Raw genomic sequence first — 13,909 nt, forward strand, 5'->3', positions numbered from 1 at the left:
TTAATAAAAATCCAATTAACAAAGAGGACTTTAGTTGACCCAAGTTTGACTTTACAAGAAGAAATAACGGGATGTTACACCCTAACTCATTTTAAGACCCATTATTTTCTGTAACTCCCTTCGCACAGGAACGTCACCCCACACTTAAAATATAAAAGTGTTTTAACCATTTGAATGGTTATTGATGACTTGATGTCAGTTTATAAAACGATTTGAAGTAGTTTGTTTGATAATACAGATTTGAAGTATAAGAAATCCTCTTGTTTGACAGTTATAAATCACATATGATTGATAGTATCACTATACTGTTTTTAACTTGTATTCCCCCCATAAAAGCATTTAAAATCATTTAAAAGGTAAGTTAGGGGTATGAACTCACCTGTAGTAAGTGATTCGAATATATGATCGAAATAGGATGCTAAGTGTCAAGTGAAGTCCCGAGCACAAACAGATCTTAATAAGCATATAATAACACACACACACACACACATATATATATATATATATATATATATATAATTAGTGTATATAAAAACTAATCATGTAGTGGAAACCTCCCTAGGAACTAGGAATCTCTAACTCTCGCGACTTTCTTTTCTCTTGACATATTAATAATTTTGCGAACAAAACAAACCACTGGTTGAAAGAAAACAAACATCTACCATCTGGTTACATGTCTTTAAACAATCCAAATAAAAATAAAAATCAAAACACAAGTTAAAACACACCAAAAAAAATAAAAGTAAAAAAAAAACAAAAAAAAATAAAAGGATAGAAATTCATCAAACATCGGGTTGCCTCCCGATAAGCGTTTTTTTTTGCGAGTATTGAGCTGGATTCCTAACTTAATAAACTGTCATTCCGCTCATTATTAATTCATTCGTTTTATCAAACACTCTTTTCAGACCAACTTGTAAAATTTGACTTCTTGTTTTGATTTTTGACCAAACAACCGAACATCTATTTAGTCCTAGAAAATAAAAAATTATGGGGACCAGTTGGTCGCTTGTCAGAAAAGGATCACTATTCAGAACCTTTTTCAAAGATGGAATTGTCACCCCATGCGTTGAAACACAAACCGAACTATCAGGAGCTTGCGTCGGGGTAATGATCATATCATGTCGTTGTTCTTGAAAATCTGGTTGTTTTTGTTCTTCGTCCGAGCATTATGCTAGCAAACTTTCTAGCTCCTCCAAATTTCTTTCTGGATAAAATTCATCCTCTTCTATCTCTCGCTCAGCTTGTTCTGGTTCATCAGGAAGGATGCCATCCATCCATCTTTTCAACTCCCATAAATCTTCGCCTGAGTCAAATCCCTCATGTTTTCGTGCTAATTCATGTTCCACTTCCTCAAGAAAAACATAAAAAGCATAGATATTTGGAAAATACAAAAAAACAAAACCAACCAAAAACAAAATAAATAAAAACTGAAAAATACTAAACTCACTCGTGAGAGGTGAAATTATACCTATCTAGCTTTAAAAACAAAAATCTTTGATGTGCAGAAATTATACCTATCTAGCTTTAAATTTATAAACAAAACTACTTATCTACTAATGCACCCATAAGTAGTATAGTAAAGTAAGTTGGGTATCGAGCACAGGGAACAGATTTAACTAATAACTTAACTACTAAAAATTAATCTAAAAACAATTAACTTAAAGTGGGGGTTTTTATCTGAATTTGCAAGTTCAGATTAACTTAAAACTAAACAAACACTTAACTAAAAATGGATGTTATCAAGATATTAAAAACACTTTTGTTTAGTATCGAATCCACCTTTTTCCAATGGTTAGTTCTTATTTATGGATTAATAAAGTTGGTTACCAATTTATATGTAATTAGCAATCTTGATTTGATCTAATAATATTTTTACCAATTCATGAACTACTATGTAATGATCATACACAAACAAACACATAATTGATTATTAATGATGAATGGGCTATGTAAGATATATCTAAGTTAATTATCTTTGATCAAGACCATTAATTAAACACAATTATGGTTAAATTATGCTCTCCAACACATCTAAAACTGTTACCTTTATCACTTAATCTAAGATGTGATTAATCCTAGCTCTAGAAATTTAATGATCATAAACTACTAGGTAAACAAGTTCATGTAATTCAAATGGTCAATAAACTACACTTAACTTGAATCAAAGCAACAATGATGCAAACTTTAACATGCTAGGTAATGATAATCAAACACATGCATAAACCAAATTTGTATAATCCATAAAATAAGATACTAACTCATGGTTTTAGGTTTCATCTGACTAAACGAAATTCTAGTAGCTATTCATGACAGAAAGTAAACACACAAAATCATAAGAATTCAACTTGATTAAAGTAATGCAAACCAAATGCGATGTATGATCTTCTAATCTTCAATCTCGAATCGTTCTCTCTTCCAAGGGTTGTTTTTTGCTCTCCTCTGACTTCTGAATTCCACTATAACTCTAGGAAATCAGATCCAACCCCATTAACTCCAATGTATAAAGGAGTATTTATAGTTTCCTTAAATCGCATATCACGTCGTGAGATTAGGAGAAATCTGTATTCAACAAGGAAACTTGCTCTCCACGTTGTTATCTTCCAGAATAATCAATTTCACGTCGCGATATGATAGTTCTCACGTTGTTAGAACTGGGAATTAGCATTCAGCACAAAAATGAAACTCGTCTAAAGTTTTGTCTAGTTTTTAGATCATTTTGAATCTCGTCAATCGGAATTACGAGTCACGGGATATGGTAAAAATACTGACGAGGGTTCAGGTTGTACAGCAACATCCTTTTTGTATCTTTTTCAGCTCCAGTCCTCCAAGTGTCCAGCTTTTACCGGTTTCAATCCTTTTCTCATACTGATACTCCCAATACCCGCTACACATTGTGCCAAACACACTAAAGCACTTCCTTGGATCTCCTTGGATTCCCACCTCACCCTATCATCAGTTGCTGAAAGACCCTTACTTATGTCAAATAACTACTTCACGAATACAATTACATGTAACGAAAATTAAATAATCCTTCGACTAAAAGACTTAACCCTACAACGGTTCGACTCAAATGATAGTTGCGTATTAAGGCCAAATCAATCACTCTAAGATTATTTAAACTTAGAAACATGTAACTTAACATATTCATGTAATAACGAACTCACATTAATATGAGTCCTACAAAGCACAAAGCAAGCACCATTCCAGCAGTAGAACTCTATAGGCCACCAAACATCAACATGCATCCTTCCTAATAGGCATCTCTCCATTAATAGGCATTCTAGAATGCAACCCTAGACATGTCCATATGCTAACTTCTAGCATGAAAAACGTATAACATATCAACATGTGTGGGTATTTTAGGAATTACTTACTTGAGCTCGGCTGATTGCACGCATCACAACCCTTTTATTAAAGTAGTTTTAGAAAAGAAAATTATTTTCTTTTAATATTTTTACCAATTCCTCAGTTTGAGCACAGACACACCCCAAAGTGTGCCCGAATCCCTCAAATTGAGGCAGTGATACGAACTTGTTACGTCCCAAAAATACCAATAAAAATTTCATTTTAAACCATTGAGTCATACAACCATTTATTCCAAAACCAAACATAATAAAACATATTTCTCAAAATATCAGAGTAAATCAAAGGTAATCAGTGTGGAAAAAGACATCAGGGGGATGTTATGCAGTCAAGCTGGTCCCTTTCTTTTGGAACTGGAAGCACTTAAAAATGTTTAAGCCAAAAAATCGTAAGTACAAAGCTAAGTGAGTTCCCCAAAATACAACATACCATACATATGATACAGAATGATATGTTTCAACCATAGTCTTACAATCACTATCAACCATGAGCCACATCATGGTCTTTCATTACCACATCAGGGCCAACATCGGCTCTTACATACAAGTGCCAAGAACTATAACCTGGTCTTCCATGCAAGCATCACAATGACATCTAGCATCTTACATATAACTGCCATGGTCCAAACCCTGGTCTTGCATACAATTTTCCGAGAGCCACATTCTGGTCTTTCATATAATTTCCAAGGGCCACCACCTGATCTTCCTATATGGTATAGTGAGAAGACTCACCTTACTCACGAAATCAGATAAACCACAGCTAACTTCCATGTAACATCGCAAAAATCAAGGTAAAATTTTCATATTTCAAAACCAAACTGCAAAACCATAAATTTTTACAAAAATTAGTTTCCAAAAGTCAAAATCACAGATAAGAGTATCCCGAAATCAAATCTCATAAAAATTGAAGGATGTGTACGATCAAGCCTTCGTCTTGCCCTAATCATCTTAAGTACCTTTAATATAAAACTTAAAATGTAAGCCAAAGCTTAGTGAGTTCCCCCAAAGTACCACACACAACCGACTAGATAACAATATGAATATATGAGCCTTCAGCCTGACTGGACTGCCTCACAGGGCCTACAGTCTATCTGGAGCGCTCTCTGGGCCTTTGGCCTGACTGGACCGCCTCCCAGGCCTTCAGTCTTTTTGGACCGCCCCATGTATATTGGCTTTTAGCACAACGCAGGACCGCCTCAACCCAACAAACCATAACATGTCGACATATACAATAACAATCAATAACCAACAACACTGGTAATCATACTGATCTACCAATCTAACGCATACTTAGTGCTCACAGGTAATCATACGGATCTACCAATCTAACACATACTCAGCATAACATCAATCCAATATACCAGGATACAAAATCCAGTGGGTCGGCCTTGGTGCCTTCAACCCACAAGTACAGTGAGGAAAACTCTCCTCACCGTCTGAAAATATAGTTGAACAAGTCATCTATAGCACCTGGTTCCTGGTATGTATTTTATTTAAGTAATTTTGCATTTTTGGTCTGGGACTCGGCGAGTTGAAGGCCCAACTCGCCGAGTAGAAGCGGGATGAGACGCGGGATTTAAGTATGGGACTCGTCGAGTCGGGTCCTGGACTCGACGAGTAGGCTCTGTCTGGACAAAACCCTAATCTGAGGGTTTTCACCCTATTTAAACAACCTTATACAGCCTCCATCGCCCCTTTATGCTCCCAGAAACCCTCCATGGCAAACCCTAAGTGTTTTGGTGCAAGATCTAAGGCTTTTGAGTGATTTTGTGGGTTTTGATCACAAGGAAGAAGGAAGAGCATAGAAGGATCAAGAGGAGACTGAAGGATTCGAGTTTGGTGCATCATTTGCAGTGTTTGAAAGGTATAAAGTCTGTACCTTGCTTGCTTATTCGTTTGATCCCTTTTTGGGGAGATTTAGGGCTTTTATAAGCCATTCTTGGTAAACAACTATGATTGCAAGCATGGTTGGGGGTTGAGGCTTCAGATCTAGGCCCATGGAAGAGTTACAAGGCAGAAAAGGGCTGCTTTTGCACCCATGGGAGCCCCCATGGAACATAAGAGCCTCTTTTAGAGCCTTTTTGGCTCAAAGTCCCATGTATGCACGTAAAGTTCGTAACTTTACATGCTAGATCGATTTTAGGGGCCTAGATCTATCATTTGGACAAGAGTTGTACACCAGAAATCGAAGGAATAGACTTGGGACTGTATCGACTCGGCGATTCATTCTTGGGACTCGGCGAGTCCGAGGCTTGACTTCTTTTTTTCTGTTATGGTCCAAGAGACCCAGTTGAGTGAGAGAAAGGTTTTAGAGGGTCCAGGAGAGTGACCCAAACGTATCGGGATAAGCCATAGTCCTGTAGTTCATAGGACTCGACGAGTGCATGAGTCGACTCGGCGAGTCCAATGCAATCTCCCAACTCTTGAAGATGAACTCGACGAGTTGTTCATACAACTCGGCGAGTCGAGGTCAGGACGTGTTCATAGGATGAAGATGGACTCGACGAGTAGTTCATACAACTCGGCGAGTGGAATGAAGGTTCATCCGGGGTGGTGTTGGAAGGAGAACTCGTCGAGTCGTTGCTACACTCGATGAGTAGAGTCGTGGATGAGGACAGTTGAAGAGATAGGGACTCGACGAGTTGGCGGCCCAACTCGACGAGTAGAGACGTGGATGAGGACAGTGGAAGAGATAGGGACTCGACGAGTTGGCGGCCCAACTCGGCGAGTCGGGTCAACTGGAAGTTAACTTTCACTTTGACTTGGACTTGGTCAGGGGTAAAATGGTCATTTTACCCTAAGAATAGATATCAGACTCTGATTAAGTGTTTTGTGGGGATTATAGCCGGAGGATTTCCGGAGCAGCAGCAGACAGAGATTCCCCGCACAGCTACTCGTTCGAGGTGAGTTACCTTCCAGTAGCGGTGGGTCTACGGCCACAATGCCGACCCACCAGTAGGAGTTGTATGTTAGATGATTGTCTTTGTGATATTCATCTAGGTTTGCTACTACCTGATATGTTATATGCTAGCATGATATGTATATGTGACAGTAGTAGAGTCCGGTTGTTAGGAACGGAGGGTAGGTCAGACACCCCAGATATGTCTGACAGTATGTGATGATATGATTATATGCTGGCATGATATGTTATATGTGATAGTGGTAGTAGGGAGGGAATAGTCCCCAAGTTCGGTTCTTAGGACCGAAGGGTTGGTCGGACACCCCATAAACGTCTGACAGTATGTTTACGTTATGATATATGAGATAGTAGCAGTAGGGGGTGGAATAGTCCCCGAGGTTCGGTTGATAGAACCGAAGGGTAGGTCAGCACCCCAGAATGGCTTGACATGGGTAGGTCAGCACCCCAAAATGGCTTGACACGGGTAGGTCGGCACCCCAGAATGGCCGTACTGGGTAGGTCGGGCACCCCAGAATTGCCCGGCAGTATGAATGCGATATGTCTGTGTGGTATGTGGTATGACGGGGGAACTCACTAAGCTTTGTGCTCACAATTTTAGGTTTGGTTTCAGGTAGCTCTTCGTCTAAGGGGAAGGAGTCGGCAGTGTAGCAGCGCATCACACACACACATGATTTCCGCATGGAGTTTGCTGGGATTGTACTCTGATTGATTTTACTTTGACATTATGATTTCAGACACATTGTTATAGTTTTTTTTGCAAATGATGTGGCATGGGAAATGTTTTGGTAAACTATGTTGAGAACTACTTAAATTTAAAAAAAAAATTGGGCTTGGAAATTGGGATGTTACATCATCTCTCCAACTGTTGCCTCTACCAGTCACCTATACAATAAACAGTGACCTGGTCTCATACTGCTGCCTAAAATACCCAAAATTCCCCTCAGCCAAACTTGGTCAAACCCCACATCAAAGATCAAAGTCAACAAGACAAAAAGTTAAAGAAGGTTAAACTGACTAAGTACGCCCAACATAATTAGCCAAAAACATGAGACTCTAACCCAGTACGTGCAACGTAACCTTTGGTACACCCAACGTACTTCATTTGAATTGTATTCTCCTCATTAAGTGCTTATTTCACAAAGACTTTCCATCTAAACTCGGATCTAGCCCCAAACATTGTCTTAAGTCATAAAGTTTCCACCTTTATGACTTTCCAGGGCTAGAAAAGCTCCAAAAGCTAAAACCCTAAGTTATTAATCCATTAAGACATCATAACTCTTGCATGGAAGGGATAGAAGGACCAATATCACATTTTTATTGCTTCTAATAGCTCTATAATGGATAAAGTTTCCAACTTTATCCATTAGGATGGTCTAAACAACCAAGATCTAGTATTTATGTCTCAAAGAGACAAAAAATGCATCTTTCTCAACTTAATCCATTAAGTCCAAGTCTCCAACCTTCATATCTGAATTAATATGATGTTTAGACGGATAAAGTTTTCAACTTTATCCATAACATGGTCACAAACTATGAAAATCAAAATTTTATGCACTAAAGTGACCAAAATACTCATAAAACCAAAAACTAGCAAGATCTAACAAATGCATCATCAAGATTCAAGCTTTATCCCTTTTGGAGTTGAGAAAAGAAATGTAGACTTTGGATCCACAAGCTTGAACTTCTCTTTCATCCAAAATGCACTCAAAACACATAAAAAGGCTCAAGATTTGTTTTAGGGGCTAGGATTTCGAGTTGGAGGCTCAAGAGGGGGGAGGCGCATGATAGGAAGGACCCCCAAGGGTTAGAGACCTTAAATAGGGCTGAAAACCACAAAAATAGCGTTTTTACTCTGCGGCGGTTCGCCCAACATACCTAAAGTTAAGCCCAGTGTAACGCCCCAAAAGCGCAACTTCCTCGACCCAGTACACCCAACGTAATCGTACTGTACGCCCAGCGTACTGCTAGACTCCATTTTCCTAACTTCAAACAGTCATAACTTGTTTGTTTCAACTTTGTTTTCGGCGTTCTTTACATGCACGGAAAGGTATTTAAAAGCCCCACAATCCTATCTAATTGCTTTTAACTTAAAACATACCGAAATAAAATCCTTATTCCAAGAAAGAAGTCAGAAACACCACTTTTCCCATTTTACCCTTTGACTCTAAAACACGAACCAAGGGCTTGGATCGCATAACTAATATTATCAACATCCAGTAGGGTCTAAACCTTAGTCCCTTGAAGCCCATGGCCTTTACTTGATTCATTTATTGTCCACAATCCAGAAATAAGAAACTTCTCGAAACATGATGTTACATGCCACGAGGTTGGTGCTACAACACACTTAATCATCAAATTAGATCCAACATTAGGCTCCGTTTGATACTCGTAGGATTGGTTCTGGGTCATCAATTTGGGCTAACTTGGTTAGCTAAGTCTGTTTGATGTGTTGCTGACTTAGTTAGGATATCTGACCCATATAGCATACTCGGTCAGCTTCATCATATGCCTGACTGGACCAAAAGATAGACCCACCCTCTTCTTTCTCCTTTTCCCTTCTGTTTCTGCCTCATCCTTCACCTCTCCTCGTCAATTTTCATCTATTCCTTTCACTGCATCTTCTTCACTGTTACACATCTTCTCCTTCTTCCTTCTTTACTCGCCAGACACCAACCCTTAGCCAATGCTTTACACCCTCTTTCCCCTACCCCTCCATCGCCTCCCCTCATCGGTAAGTTTTCTTTCTCAATTTTCTAAAATCCGTGCTTGAAATTGATTTTCTAAATGCTTGAAATCGTGAAGGGTTGGTGATTAATTCGATCATTTGAGTCAATGAATTTGGATTATGTTTGGATTTGATCAAATATTTGATCAAACGTGATTCAAATTCAACTGCTAGAGCAGTATTGATATAAAAAACTAGGCTATATCCACATGTACTTAGCGGATTTCAGTTTTTCTATTTTGATGAATCTGATTTTAGGAAAACAGATTTGCTACAATTTTGTGTTTTGAAAGTGTTATCCTTTCCAATTTTGTATCAAGCTATATATGTAGACTGTAGAGAGAGAGAGAGAGAGAGAGAGAGAGAGAGAAAGAAAGAGAGGTTGTAGCTTGTAATAAATTATTTGTCTATAGTTGAGATATGTGTTCTAATATTATTAAATCCAAATCTGTATTGATTATAGACTTATTGTATATGTAAGATTAATAATATATTATGTACATACGTGTTCTTAAAAACTAGGATTATGGACTTGTTCTTTAGCTGCACATAAACGTAATGACTTCTGAGTTCTTTTTCTATAATATGTATTGATTTCTATATGTTTCTTTGTTTTTGTAATGAGACTGAAGATCAAGTTTTATATTTGGTGGAGAGATTATAAACAAGTTTTGTTTATTTGAACAGGAGAGATTCAATGTTTTTATAAACAAAATGTAATGTTATAAATTAAATGGTAATAAAGGAATTATTGTCGAAAATATTGTCTGAGGGTAAAATCGTCATTTTTCATCAATCAACACATTCAGTCAGATGTACAATCAACCAGTATGATTTCTTACTCAATCAGAATTTCTTACCCAGACAGATCTTTTTCAGTCAACACCTTCTCAGTCAGCAATTATCAAACGGGACCTTAGTCTACACCCAAAGGTCAACCCTAGGTCAAAAGTCAATGGTCAAATTCAATATCAGTCGACCTCCACGTTGTGGCTAACAAGTCCAAACCCGGTAAGAATATGAGGCCAAGACAATAATAGATTCAACAAGCCTCCATATCGTGGCCCTCCCTTTACCACGTTGTGGGCACTAAATGTCAAAACAGTCGTCTGCTTCCCCAGCCCCACTATGTGGAAACCTAAAGGTCACGTCATGGGAACCGATCTGAACAGCTTAATCGACCTTAAGTTGTTTTCTTCCTATCAAGGGCTCCAAATCGCATATTTGGTCCTTCCCCACGTCTTGATGAATAAATTTTCCAACTTTATTCATTAAGAAATCCCAAAAATAAAAAATTACTTTATAAAAAAAATAATTTAAAGTAATTGTTAAAATTGTCAAAATTAAAAAATGTCAAATATCATAAAATATTATGGGTAAATAATATATATATATATATATATATATATATATATATATATATATATATATATATATATATATATATATATATATAATTTAATTACATAATCTTTTATAGTTTTGGAAAAAAAAAATTTGGCAATGATAAATTATATATTATATTAGAGTATTAACAAAACATATAAGTTTATAATACATTAGTTAAATTGAAAAGAAAAAAATTAAAAGGTTAAAGAAAATATAGAGAAAATTATGTGAATGCTCTTTGTGGTTTTGTATAAATTGCATGCGTGGTTCTTAAGTTATTTTTTAATTCGGACCATCATCATGTTTTAATTATGTAACATGCTAGGTCCCTGTTATAACATTCCCTCAATTGTTTATGTTAGACACTCCACGTGCCTTGTATGATGGGGGTATATTTGACATTGTACATTTACGAAGGCGTTCAAATACTCACATATACATCAGGATCGACCAAAGATGTGTTTCTTTAAGTTTCTCCATTGTTGAATCATTTACTCCTTCGTTGTCCTTAAATCAGAAATGGCGAAATGTGATTGTGGGTGTGCTACTCTAATTTGGATTTCAACTACTAATAATAATCCAGGAGGAGCCTTGTATGCATGTCCAAGTAAGGTATGTTGTATTTGGGAATTTTTTTAATCGTAACCCTAGATGGAGATGCAATTATATGCACTTGTAGGTATTGTAATCGAGGGTTTTGAAATTGAAAGGGACCACATAGTGGATTTATTGGTTGGGTAGATGATGATGATAAGGCTCATGGTGATAGTTTGTCAATCTCTTGCCTTTTGAGGTTGAACAAGAAGCTACAAAATGAAAATCTGATCTTGAAGATATGTTTATTTACTAGTTGGGTATTGTTTTTGGTGATACTTGTTTGCAAGTTGTAAGGTAAGGCTTAGTTATTATTGTAATGCTAAAGTATTTTGTAATGGTTAAGTTGTAGTAGAGATTGTAATGGTAGCGTCATCTGTAATGATTAAGTTATAGTAGTATTTGTAATGCTAATGGTTAAGTTTTTTAAGATCAATGAAAAGGTTATTGTGTTGTATTGATTGTGTTTTAAAGTGATGTATAAGCCAACATATTGGCCAAAAAAAGTAGCAATGGTGCATCACATGAAGAAAACACTCCATTAATAAGTATCAAACTATTACAGAGCAATGAGGCTTAGTTGTTACTGTTGGATTAGGTGTCTAAGCCATAACTATATTTGGTATGTACTTGACCCGATAGTATCATGGTCCTTTTGGGTTGCCTTCACCAAAGCAATTCGATAGGATAGATATTTGAGAAAGTGGTTAATTGTGATTTATTAATATATTACAAGTATAATATATTAATTGAGAAATCATATTATTTAATTGGTATTAATCAGGAATTAATTTGGTGATTAAAAGAGACTGGTTAAATTAACGGGGATTGATTAGGTAAATCATAAATACATATAGTTTGGGCGAATGATCCATGTTGATTAGGATGGACTAAATCTTTGTCAAGTTCATGAAGAATTAGTCCAAAGGGCTTATCATATGGATTATTGGATAATAGGCCCAAGGAAGTGAATTAGGGTTTACAACCCTAGAAATTCCACACTATAAATGTAACCCCTAACACACCAAAATGGGGACCTAAGAGTTCCAAGCAGAACCCTATCCATTTTTGGTGATTCCTAGCCTCTTTCTTATTATTCTCTATTTGTTCATGGTGTTTGTGACACATTAGAGGCATCACATTTGAGGTGCTAAGCTCTCGAAAGGCCAAGTTCTACAAGCTACAACAAAGAGGTATTCTTCTAACTTATTTTATGATTCAAATATCAAAGTTGTATGCTAGTTAGGCTTCATGCTTTTTGGAAAATGAAAATTGCATGTATAACTAGAGAAAACTTAGATCCAAAGCATTAAGGTTGTATGTGCAGCATAGGAGTGTTATAGTACCTAAAACCTATCAGTAGTATCAGAGCCTAGAGTGTTTTCTGTTACATTGATGCATTGGTTAATTGTTCAAAGTTGAAGAAATTGAAATCTGCCCTCTACATGATGAACTCGACGAGTCCATAATGGGACTCGAGGAGTTGGGCCAACTCGACAAGTCCATTGTGAGACTCGATGAGTTGGACAGTTTGCTGGCAGATTTTCGGGTGTTTTGGCTAGAATTGTATTAGGATCATTACCATTAACTGTTTTATATCATTAAATCTGACTTTTATGATATGGTAGTGATTAACCTCATCCAATTAAAGATAACTTGTCAAATTTTAAGATAATTACTAGTTTATATGATAAACCAATTATTTGTATTATTTGATTTGGATTTATCTTGATATATGAGTTGCATTAGGTCAAATTGGTAAAAGATAAATATATATGATTAATTTATTAGTTAAAATTTGAACTAAATGTCTTTGAAGAGTTACAAAACTTGCCATCAAGTTTTGGAACTCAAAAGTTTTTTTAAGGAGTTACAAAACTTGTCATCAAGTTTGGAAGCCAAAAGTTTTGAAGAATTTCAAAACTTTCCCTCAAGTTTTGGAATTTGAAAAGTCTCATTAAATTCTAGAACTCTAGTAATTGAAAGTTTTCAAAAGGTGCAACTCTTGGTTTCATAACTTAAAAATTAATTGAATAGTTTTACTTTTGAATTTTATATTTTGAACCTTGATATTTTGAATAGTTCAAATTACACCTTTATGGTTTTATTAAATTAATTAAGTGGTTAATTAAAAAGAGAGAATTAATAAATCCATAATGACATGGTTTAAGTTTAATTAAATTAAAAGTCTAAATTATTAATATATTAAACCACTTAGTATTTTAAATGTGTAAAATACACCCTTATACTATATAAAATTAAAAGTCTAATATATTATATATGTATAAGTTAAAAGTCAGTTTTACCGTTAGTATGCCTTATTCACGAAGCTGGTCTATAAGGGGTGTTTAAGGAAGCAGCCAGTAAAATGACCGTCATTGGGTATCCATTCTTACCCACCGCACTCTTGACTAGTGGAGGGTCGTTAGCCGAACGGGTAGGATAGGACACAAACTTTCATTAATAAGTATAATGAATTACAAGTAACTAAACATTTATAAATTCCCAATCTTAGTTACTGTAACACCAGTCAAAATAGGTGAATAACAATCACATGTGATTATGCCAATCATGTAATGTGATTTTGTTAAACTAGTAATGTGATAAACCTACTATGTAATTCATGTTAAAGTATGAACTTTCATACATAATTTATGATACAACTCAAAGTATACGTCCATACGATTCCAAAAATATAGAGAACATCTAAATCTGACTTCGCGTAAAGAAGTTATGATAAACCGTAACACTATAAATCTCTATAATAAGAGGAATTTAAAATAGACTTACAATTAGCTATTGGAGTCTAAAATAGAGTTGTAGTACTCGTAAATACCTACGCGTGGATATAAAGAACGTCAAAAACGGAGTTCGTATGCAAAAGTTATGACCTTCTGAAGTTATAGTTGTCTAAGAGAA

This window comes from Lactuca virosa, chromosome 4 (genome assembly GCF_052849685.1).
Source record: "Lactuca virosa cultivar CGN04683 chromosome 4, Lactuca_virosa_CGN04683_v6, whole genome shotgun sequence".
NCBI lineage: Eukaryota > Viridiplantae > Streptophyta > Magnoliopsida > Asterales > Asteraceae > Lactuca > Lactuca virosa.